This window comes from Cervus canadensis, chromosome 21 (assembly GCF_019320065.1).
Source record: "Cervus canadensis isolate Bull #8, Minnesota chromosome 21, ASM1932006v1, whole genome shotgun sequence".
Lineage (NCBI taxonomy): Eukaryota > Metazoa > Chordata > Mammalia > Artiodactyla > Cervidae > Cervus > Cervus canadensis.
Window position 1 is genome coordinate 43,634,380 of NC_057406.1, and position 11,037 is coordinate 43,645,416.

At 35.0% G+C, this 11,037-nt stretch overlaps 1 pseudogene; it reads left to right on the top strand.

Moving 5' to 3' along the window:
- The first annotated feature begins 8,928 nt into the window (after nt 1–8,928).
- Nucleotides 8,929–9,895, top strand: LOC122423190 (annotated as a pseudogene).
- The last annotated feature ends 1,142 nt before the right edge of the window (nt 9,896–11,037 follow it).

Below are 11,037 nucleotides of genomic sequence, written 5' to 3' on the forward strand. Positions count from 1 at the left end.
TTCAGATTTAAGTCCTATTGAATAGACATAGGAAAACAACTCTAATAAAAGCAGATGTAACAATACTTTCTAAAAGGCTGCAGACATAGAAAAAATATTCAGAAATGTAAATAAGTCTTATAGTTTGATCCAGTGTGACAAGACAGAAAAGCGAAAGTGAAGTCGCTCAGTGATGCCCGACTCTTTGTGACCATATGGACTGTAGCCTACCAGGCTTCTCCGTCCATGGGATTTTCCAGGCAAGAGTACCGGAGTGGGTTGCCTTTTCTTTCTCTAGGAGATCTTCCCAACTCAGGGATCGAACCCAGGTCCCACATTGCAGGCAGACACTTTACCCTCTGAGCCACCAGGGAAGCCCACAACAAGACAGATATCTAAAACAATTGTACAGTTCAACCTAAGCATCCTCTAATTGTTCCATTTAAGCCACAGTTAACTTCAAAACTTCACAATGAATTATTTTTCCCATTGCAGCTTGAAAGATTATTTAAATTTTGGCTTATCATTTCCAAATGAGCTGAATTCTATTTAAATATAACTATTACTCAAAATGAACTTTCTATATATGTTTCACAAATTAATAACAAATTTCTTATAGTGTGTTGGCAATTACACCAGCTTCAATTAGCAATGTTTATTTTTTTTTAATTCTTAGCTCATCAAAAAATTTTTTTAAGATATGGAACATATAGTAAATATAATAGTTACATATTTTCCCTATCATGGAAATATTCTAACATATCCCATTAATTATTTTGTGTCAATGTGATGTTTTCTTATTTTTTCTTATATCATTTGATTTAATTTGGGTGGGAAGGGACTTCAAATATACCAGTCTTCTTATAATCAGCTGTATTTAATCAGAAAGTATGGAAAATTGCATCTACATAAAAATGAAAAAAAAAATGTGACAGTTCAAGAGTCAGTGAAAATTATCTGACTTGTACTTGCAAAATGACTTTCATTTATGACCTAGATATATATTCCAAATTATACATTACTTACCATATCCAGATTATATTATTATAATTCCACATACAGGAATATGATAGAAATGAGTCAAAAATAAATGGTAAATATTCTCCTCCTTATAATATAAAATATTTAATTATTTCAAGTGTAAATTTAATTTCAGTGCTTCTCTAGTGAAGGATTCAAAAAAGGGAAACAATCTGGAAATTATACGCATCTGCCAATGTTTTCCACTATCAAACACATAAAAATCAGAGAACATAATTGTTCAGATAATTGGAATCTTCTTTCATGCCATATAAATTTCATTTTCCTGTTGTTAGAAGATATATTTAAATAGAAAAAGTACTCTATAAAAATTCTAAATAAAAATGTCATACTCTAATTGAAAAGATGTTTTAGGAAATCTCTCAAATGAAAGGAACCTAAAATTTGCAGCAAAGAATTATTGCTTCAAATGGTACACTAACAAAAGCCACGGTTTTATCATTTCACTCATAAGAGGCACAAAGGGATTCACTGAAATAAAAAGAGAAAAAAAAAAGAAACACCCTCTGGATAATGGTACCAGGAAGGATATATATACCAATTAAGTTAAGAAAAAGTAAAGGAAAAGGAGAAGGAACAGAAAACAAAGGAAGAATGAAAGAAAAGCACTGTGAATTGCTTTAACCACAAAACTGAAGGGACATTTCGCATAAGAGAACTATGATTTAAACTTAAAATATTTAATGCCAACAAGAACTTCAGATACTCAACTACCGTAGGACAATATGACCAATTCTACTGGTGAGAAAGTTTACCCCAAACATGAACCTCTCTCCTGTTTTTGTTAGGCAATGTGTTAGAATTTCATTAACTTGATTGTGACCCACCCCCACCCCCAAAATTGGGGGACAGTACTTAAATGATTTCGTATTTATTTTTTTAATATAAAGCATAAAGAAAAATACACAACAGGATCTTTTATTCCTGAGCCACTGATGCTCCATTTGCTACTCAATATGGTTATGTGTATTTACAACAAAAAAAGAATATTTTTCTGAGTGGACATGATAAAACCATTATTACCAGAATGTTAGCAATGATATGTTATTAACTTCAAATTCTCCAATCTTATTCAAACATCACCAATTGTATGAAAATGTCCCCGTATAGAAAAAAGAATACAGTTTAAAATGGCATGTTTCATTTGATTCTTATAGTATTTTAGTTTCCTTTTATTAATATTTGGAATAGTTCTCCAATTTTTCCTTTACTTTTGGGAATGTTGATTGAAATTATTTCCCAGTAATTATATATTATGTCCCTTGATTTTGGCTGAAGTTTCCTCAGTAATTATGTTCAATTTTTTGACTTGTGGCTGGACTGCCACAGCAGTGATGATGACTTTCTCATCAAGCCCTATCAGATATGCTATTTCATAATGGATGTAAAGGGCTGGCACCTTTTTCCTCTCTCCCTCTTTTTGAATATCTAGGATGTTCAGAAGTAAATGCATTTACAGTGAAAATTAGAAAGTGTGCATGGTCAGGGACAGGAACAGTCTCAGAAGAGAACTGAGACCTCAAGTTTATGCTCAGGCTGACACTTAGGGCAGAGGATGCCTACAATAATCAAAACACAAAAGCAAACTAGAAAACAATAACAAAGAACGGCAGCCCTTGGCAAGAGGAAGAATCTGAATCCCAGAGTTAGCACATTATTAAATTCAAAGGGCCAGTGTTCCTCAAACACAAGATGTAAAGAGAAACAAGAAACATATGGTCCATTCAAAATAAATCTAAAGAAACTGTGCGTGAAAAAGGCTTAATGGCAGATCTAATTATAGAATTGAAAACTGCAATAGTTAAACTGTTAACAAACTTATTACTCTTACAGAAATACAAAAAAAACTTGTTTTATTCTTTTGTGTGCGCTAAGTCGCTTCAGTCATGTCCACTCTTTGCAACCCCATGGACTGTAGCTTGCCAGGCTCCTCTGTCCATGGGGATTCTTCAGACAAGAATAGTGGAGTGGATTGCCATGCCGTCCTCCAGGGGATCTTCCCAACACAGGGATCGAACCTGTCTCATGTCTCGTGCACTGGCAGAAGTGTTCGTCACCACTAGAGCCACTTGGGAAGTAAATGATAAATATGGAATACTGCATCCAAGTTCAAAAGTAAGTAATGGTCTTAAAAGTACGTGAAATATTTTAAAAATTGAATGCCACCTTAGCCTAAAGGAAATTCAAAAACATTCCACAGGATTAAATTCTCGGAAATATGCTAATTATAATGGAATTAAGTAAGAATCAGTGACAGACAGAAGACTAGAAAGTCACCAAATGTTTGAAAATTAAGTAATATACTTCTGCATAGTCAGTTGGTCATAAGAAGAATCAGTAAGGACTTAGAGAAAATTTTGAACTACTTGAAAAGGAAATATAGCATATCAAAATTTAGTTAAATACACAAAATTTAGTTAAATACACATTATGGAAAACTGGCACAATCAAATGTATGCTTTAGAACAGAAAAACTAAATATTAATCATTTATTTATGCCAGTGTTGTCCGATATTATAGCCACTAGCCACTTACAGCTTTAAGTAGTTTAAAGGTGACCAGTATGAATTTAATGTTCATTATTTTAAATTTAAATGTATATACCCATATACGGCTATAGGCTATCATTATTGGATACTGTGGATCTATATAATCTTATCAATAGTCTAAAAAAAAGAAGCTACCTCCAAACTTATTTAATAGACAGATTATTGAGAAATAATTTTGAACTTTTGGGGGGATATAGTTAGTGAATATCGACAGAAAAAATTACAGTCATGCAACCACCACTACAAACAACATACAAAATGTTCCCACCACTCTATGAAAAGTTCCCTTAAAACACTTTTGTAGTCATTTACTTCTCACTCTCAGACTATAACACTACTCATCAGATTTTGGTCTCTTAAGTTTTAGTGTTTTCTAGAATTATGAGGAGATTCTCCGATGGCTCAGTGATAAAATAATTGACCTGCAGTGCAGGAGACACAGAAGACACAGGTTCCATCCCTCAGTTGGGAAGATCCCCTGAAGGAGGGTATGGCAATCCACTCCAGTATTCTTGCCTGGAGAATTGCATGGGCAGAGGAACCTGGCGGGCTACAGTCCATAGGGTCGCAAACAGTCAGACAGGATTGAAGTGACTGAACACACATGCATACGGAATTATAAAAACAGAATCATACCATATGTAGATATTGTATCTGGCTTCTTATACTTAGCATAATATCTCTAATATTCAGCTGACCTTTTTACTTATCATTAGTCTATTCCTTTGATGTGCATACGACAATCTGCCGAAACTTTCACCTACTGATGGACACTGAATTTTCTCCAGGAATGGGCAGTAACACAAAATGCATTTCATAGGTAAATTTAGTTTAATGAAAGATCAAAAAAGAATTTCATCAAAATACACCTCAAGCTTCTCATATCATAAATATATTAATATATGATCCTTATTTATTACTTACAAATACCACGTATATACCACTAGGTGCCAGATTGTAAAATGGTTTGCAATAAAGTGCAAAATTGCTTCTGTTGCTAATTGGAATCAAGACAACGTCTTGTTTTGGTGTAAGCCAGCTTGGGATTTTTGAATGTCATGCCAGGACAGAGAACTGCCGATGGCCTTGTTAGATATTTCATTAATTTCCCTAAATCACTTGGATACTCCTTTGAGTTACTTTCATTTCAACTTTTGTTTAAAGTACATTACAAAGTTGTCTTTCACTGTCAATAATTAGTTCTTTTGGAACTCCAATCCCCTGAGAAGAGATTTTTTTTCTGTGTTTTACTTCAGTAGATCCTTTGAGAATGTAGTAAGTAAAAAATGATAAAACGGCAGCATTTTACAAGTGGACAGAAAAACATGTGGAATCTCTTTCTTGGAACAGTTATTTAGATGATTCCCTGAGATTTTTGTCACTTGTCCTCTTTTATTTTATTTTAGTTCAATTTACTTTGAGGAATAACTATTTTGAGGTTGTGAATGACAGCAAATGTTAAGAACAAAATTTCATATAATGCAGCTTATCTGGATTAGACAATGGAAGTCTATTAAAGTTATTGGTACCTGAGTTCTGAACTTCAAAGTGGGTATGAATTTAAGGGAATGTAGCAAATCTTTACAGAAACACAATATGCACACATTTTTTCTTTACACAATAATAACCTAGATAATCCTAACTGTTATTGTAAGAGAGTAAAATTATTATTAGTTATGTTAGCATAAATCTCATCTATGCACTCATAAAGGAATAATAGGTGCAAGAGATCCAAGAAGGTAAGTCAACTAAAATTTTAACAAGTTCAGAATCAGAAATTAAGTCAAATGTACAGTGAATCAAATTTAGGGATTTAAACTTGACTACAGAATTTTTATGTTTAAAAAAATTTAATGATAGAGTCATTCATTTTATATATTCATAGTTGCTGTATTCTGTTTTATTCAGAGTTACATGCAAGTTTCACTTTCTTTGATTCTCTTTATGAATTAAATATTGCCTAGGTAAAGAGATATGAAGAAATTATGGCAATTTTTTTTGAAATTTGAGAAAATATAATTCTAGAACAGTCTGTTAGACCCACATGGCAAGAGAAGTCCTATGACTAAATCCAAAAATATAGTTTTTCAAATCAGAGGTAGAGCAAATATAGGTGTCATAGCAAGGACAAAAGTATATATTTTGGTAGTAAAAGCTTATAACCTCCTAGTAGTTGAAGACTGCAAGTCTTCAATTGCCATTAAAGACATTAAAGCTCTTCACCAATATCTGCTTTGGAAAAACACATTAAGCACTAAAATCTTATTTTATTTTTTCAAACAGGAAAAAAGTAATAAACAAATAAGATAGGAATATTAGCAAGACAAATGTAAAAGAATAAAATCAGCAAAGTATGCTTGAGTAACTCATTTCTCTTAAAAGTCTACATGGAACTCTGTTCAATGTTATGTGGCAGCCTGGATGGGAGTATGGGGGAGAATTGATATATGTATCCATCTGACTGAGTCCCTTCACTGTTCTCCTGAATCTATCACAACATTGTTTGTTAATTGGCTATACTCCAGTACAAAAAAAAAAAAAGAGAGAGAGAGAGAAAGAGAGAGAGAGAGAGAGAATAGCAACCAGGAATTTTTTTTTTTTTTTTTAATGCTCAGAAAATAAAAAGAAAACCAAGTCCACAGGCAATGCATATATTGAAGGACTGATATGATTAACATAAACGGGTCAGTACAACATGGAAGTAAGTAAAATTCTTATATGTAGGAAGGATAGGAATAATATAATCTGGAGTATTCAATAGTTTCATAAAGAATATGGAGGATGTAAAAAAGCATTCATCTCACACGCTAGTAAAGTAATGCTCAAAATTCTCCAAGCCAGGCTTCAGCAATACGTGAACCATGAACTTCCAGATGTTCAAGCTGGTTTTAGAAAAGGCAGAGGAACCAGAGATCAAATTGTCAATATCTACTGGATCATCAAAAAAGCAAGAGAGTTCCAGAAAAACATCTATTTCTGCTTTATTGACTATGTCAAAGCCTTCGACTATGTGGACCACAATAAACTGTGGAAAATTCTGAAAGAGATGGGAATACCAGACCACATGACCTGCCTCTCGAGAAAACTGTATGCAGGTCAGGAAGCAACAGTTAGAACTGGACATGGAACAACAGACTGGTTCCAAATAGGAAAAGGAGTACATCAAGGCTGTATATTGTCACCCTGCTTATTCAACTTATATGCAGAGTACATCATGAGAAACATTGGGCTGGAAGAAGCACAAGCTGAAATCAAGATTGCCGGGAGAAATATCAGTAACCTCTGATATGCAGATAACACCACCCTTATGGCAGAAAGTGAAGAAGAACTAAAGGGCCTCTTAATGAAAATGAAAGAGGAGAGTGAAAAAGTTGGCTTAAAGCTCAACATTCAGAAAACTAAGATCATGGCATCTGGTCCCATCACCTCATGGGAAATAGATGGGGAGACAGTGGAAACAGTGTCAGACTTTTTGGGGGGGGATGGGGGAGCTCCAAAATCAGTGCAGATGGTGACTGCGGCCATGAAATTAAAAGACGCTTACTCTTGGAAGGAAAGTTATGACAAACCTTGATAGCATATTAAAAAGCAAAGACATTACTTTGCCAACAAAGGTCCACCTGGTCAAGGCTATGGTTTTTCCAGTGGCCATGTATGGATGTGAGAGCTGGACTGTGAATAAAGATGAGCGCCAAAAAATTGATGCTTTTAAACTGCGGTGTTGGAGAAGACTCTTGAGAGTCCCTTGGACTGCAAGGAGATCCAACCAGTCCATCCTAAAGAAGATCAGTCCTGGGTGTTCATTGGAAGGACTGATGCTGAAGCTGAAACTCCAGTACTTTGGCCACCTCATGTGAAGAGTTGGCTCATTGGAAAAGACCCTGATGCTGGGAGGGATTGGAGGCAGGAGGAGAAGCGGACGACAGATGATGAGATGGCTGGATGGCATCACCGACTCAATGGGCATGGGTCTGGGTGGACTCCGGGAGCTGGTGATGGACAGGGAGGCCTGGCGTGCTGTGATTCATGGGATTGCAAAGAGCTGGACACAACTGAGTGACTGAACTGAACTGAAAAAAACATTGTGTCTGAATTTATACAAACATATATAAGAATACACTGTAAAAGACTGAGGGAATTCCCTGGTGGTCCAGTAGTTAGAACTCCATGCTTCCACTTCAGTTTGCACCTTTTACATTCCTAATCAGGAAACTAAGATCCCACAGGCTGTGTTGTGACCAAAAAAAGAAAAGATTAATTGAAGTAAAGTGACACAATATTTTTCCTTAAGATGTTTGTTTTTGTCATGTTCTCATTTGTTTATTTACCACATATACTAGAAACAACTTTTGAGTATAGCAAAGCCAGTCAAGAAAATTGATAGCAATAATGGTATCCTTTCAGTGCAAAGGAAATGCAAAAAAACTGTAAGCAGGATCTTCAAGTACTGTAAATCAGTACTGACATATTCATTGATCATCACAGGGATTATACTGTAACTCTAAAACCCGGTTTCAAAAAATCATCCTAATACTCATTCTACAAAGACAAACCAATTCAGTGCATTGCACAGGTTAAATAAGTGTGAAAGGAAAATGCATTTAAAATAACTGATAAAATAAATAAATAAAATAAAATAACTGATATTCTTGTAATTAAATTATATATCCAGAAGAGTGCTTACTTGGGAAAAATGACTATATAATGCATATTAACACAAAAAATTCAAGTTCCAGGGGAAAAATTGTGAAGAATATTACAGTGAAGAGAACTAATGTATGAGAAAGAATTTAGAATTGACTATAGCATATAATTACGTGTCATTGGCAACTTTTGAAGATACAACCTGTAAATAGATTAGAGACTATATACCTTTCTTTGCCTTAGGTTAATATGTATGTGCATATGTATGCTAATGAATATTCAGTTAAAATATATATTTAGTTGAAATATACTTTCATTTTATACATATACATTTAAGTTACTTTATATATATTTAGGTTAATTTATAAATATTAAAGTTACATATTTACACATACAGTGGTTAATACCTGTGAGTTAATTTATATTGCTATATTCATATGTTTTATGTTCAATTATTTTGATTTTGTTTCATATGTAGATTTGACAAGGCTCACAGAGAGTAAGGGCTTCGCTGGTGGCTCAGCTGGTAGAGAATCTGCCAGCAATGTGGGAAGACCTAGTTTTGATCGCTGGGTTGGGAAGATTCCCTGGAGAAGGGAAAGGCTACCAACTCCAGCATTCTGGCCTGGAGAATTCCATGGACTGTATAGTCTGTGGGGTCACAAAGAGTGACCTCAGACATGACTGAGTGACTTTCACTTTTCACAGAAGATTAATGAGGAACCAGTCAAGGGAAATAGAATTCATTCTCTTGGGTTTGACTGATGACCCACAATTACAAATTGTGATTTTCCTGTTTCTCTTTCTCAGTTACACATTGAGCCTGACCAAGAATGTAGTCATTATCCTCCTCACCTTCCTGGATATTCACCTCAAAACTCCAATGTATTTCTTTCTTCATAGTTTCTCATTTTAGAAATCATATTCACAACAGTATGTATGCCCAGATACCTGGTCACCATGGTGACTAAAGAAAAAACCATTTCGTATAATAATTGTGCAGCTCAATTATTCTTCTTCCTTTTATTGGGAGTTACAGAGTATTACTTTCTGGCTGCCATGTCCTATGACCGCTATGTTGCTATCTGCAAACTGCTACATTACCCAGTCATCATGAACAGCAAAGTTTGTTATCAGCTTGTATTCAGCTCTTGGGTAACTGGATACCTAATTATCTTTCCTCCATTTATCATGGGACTCTAGCTGGATTTCTGTGCTTCCAAAGTAATTGATCACTTTATGTGCGAAATTTCTCCTATCCCGCAGATAGGAGATGCATGTGCACAGATGCACGTGTTCTGGAATTGATGTCTTTTATCTTAGCTGTTGTGACATTTGTGGTCACACTGGTATTAGAGATTCTTTCTAACACTTACATCATTAAGACCATTCTGAAATTCCCTTCAGCACAGCAAAGAGCCAAAGCTTTTTCCAGCTGTATTTCCCACATGACTGTTGTCTCCCTGACATATGGAAGCTGTATCCCTATGTATGCTAAACCATCTGCAAGAGAAAGAGTAACTGTATCCAAAGGTGTATCTTTGTTGTACACTTCAGTTACACCTTTACTAAACTCCTTCATTTACACCCTAAGGAACCAGCAGAAAGAAGTCATCTGCGATAGGTTACAAAAGATGCTGTCTTTTTCCAAAAAACTATTATTAAAAGATTACAAATCATAACCTTATGATAATAGGAAAAATAATCTTCAAGCGTTTGTTCTGATCATGGTTTTCTACCCAATTACTTATTTCATAGAAGAGATTCACTTGGAGAATCTTATAGCTTCTATTTTATTCTTTGTAATGAAAGCATTCCACCTTGCTATAATAACTGGGTCCCTCAAGGCTGTAATTCACATTTTAAATAAGATCTCCTTACTGAATATATTTCTAGGATCCATGACTTAAAACATTCCTTGTGTAACTGCCTCCCTGTAAGTAATATGTTTATTCTGTTGTCACTAAGTTGCTAAATCATGTCCAACTCTTCTGTGACCCCAAGGATTATAGCCCAACAGGCTTTTCTGTCCATGGGATTACCCAGGTAAGAATACTGAAGTGGATTTCCATTTCCTTCTCTGGGGGATCTTCCCAACACAATGATCCAACCCACATTTTCTGCATTGGCAAGTGGATTCTTTACCACTGAGCCCCCAGGGAATCCCAGTATGTTAATTCATTAAACATATTCCAGACATTGTCAGGGGCTCAATCCTTAGCTTGCATTTCCTAAAAAGTCAAACACATAACCCAAACATTGCTATACAATATACAATAATGCTGTAGTAAAGGTCTTTAAAAATACCATGTGGCGTATTGAGTGGCATTTAAGTGATTTTGGTGATCAGGAAGTTCTTTCAGGAGAAAGTAATTATGCTAAGAGTAAAAGTATGCAGAAGGAAAGCGCTCAGAGACAGATGTCTATGCAAATAACACAGAGGGGCTAGATAACCAGAGACAATTAGAGAATTAGTATACCCAGTACTTAGGCCAGGATTTTGAGATATTCAGCCTGTTGGGTAAATGCTTCACCACACACACAGTCTGGGACACTGCACGAGAGTATATAAACATTTTGTGCCTCAGTTTTTCCGCAAGTAAAATAGGAGAAATATACTACACGCATCAGAGTTCACTAAGTATATGCTATTAGAAATTCTTAGCACTCAGAAGAAGGCACTTGTTTTGAACTATTCCAAACCCCTAAAACTTGACATGCTTTTAAGAAGATGAAGGCAATAATGTGGAGGGACCTGTGTGTCAGAATAGTATTTGGACTCAAACTTTATATATTGGTAATTTGGAAAGGTTTCCTGTATAAG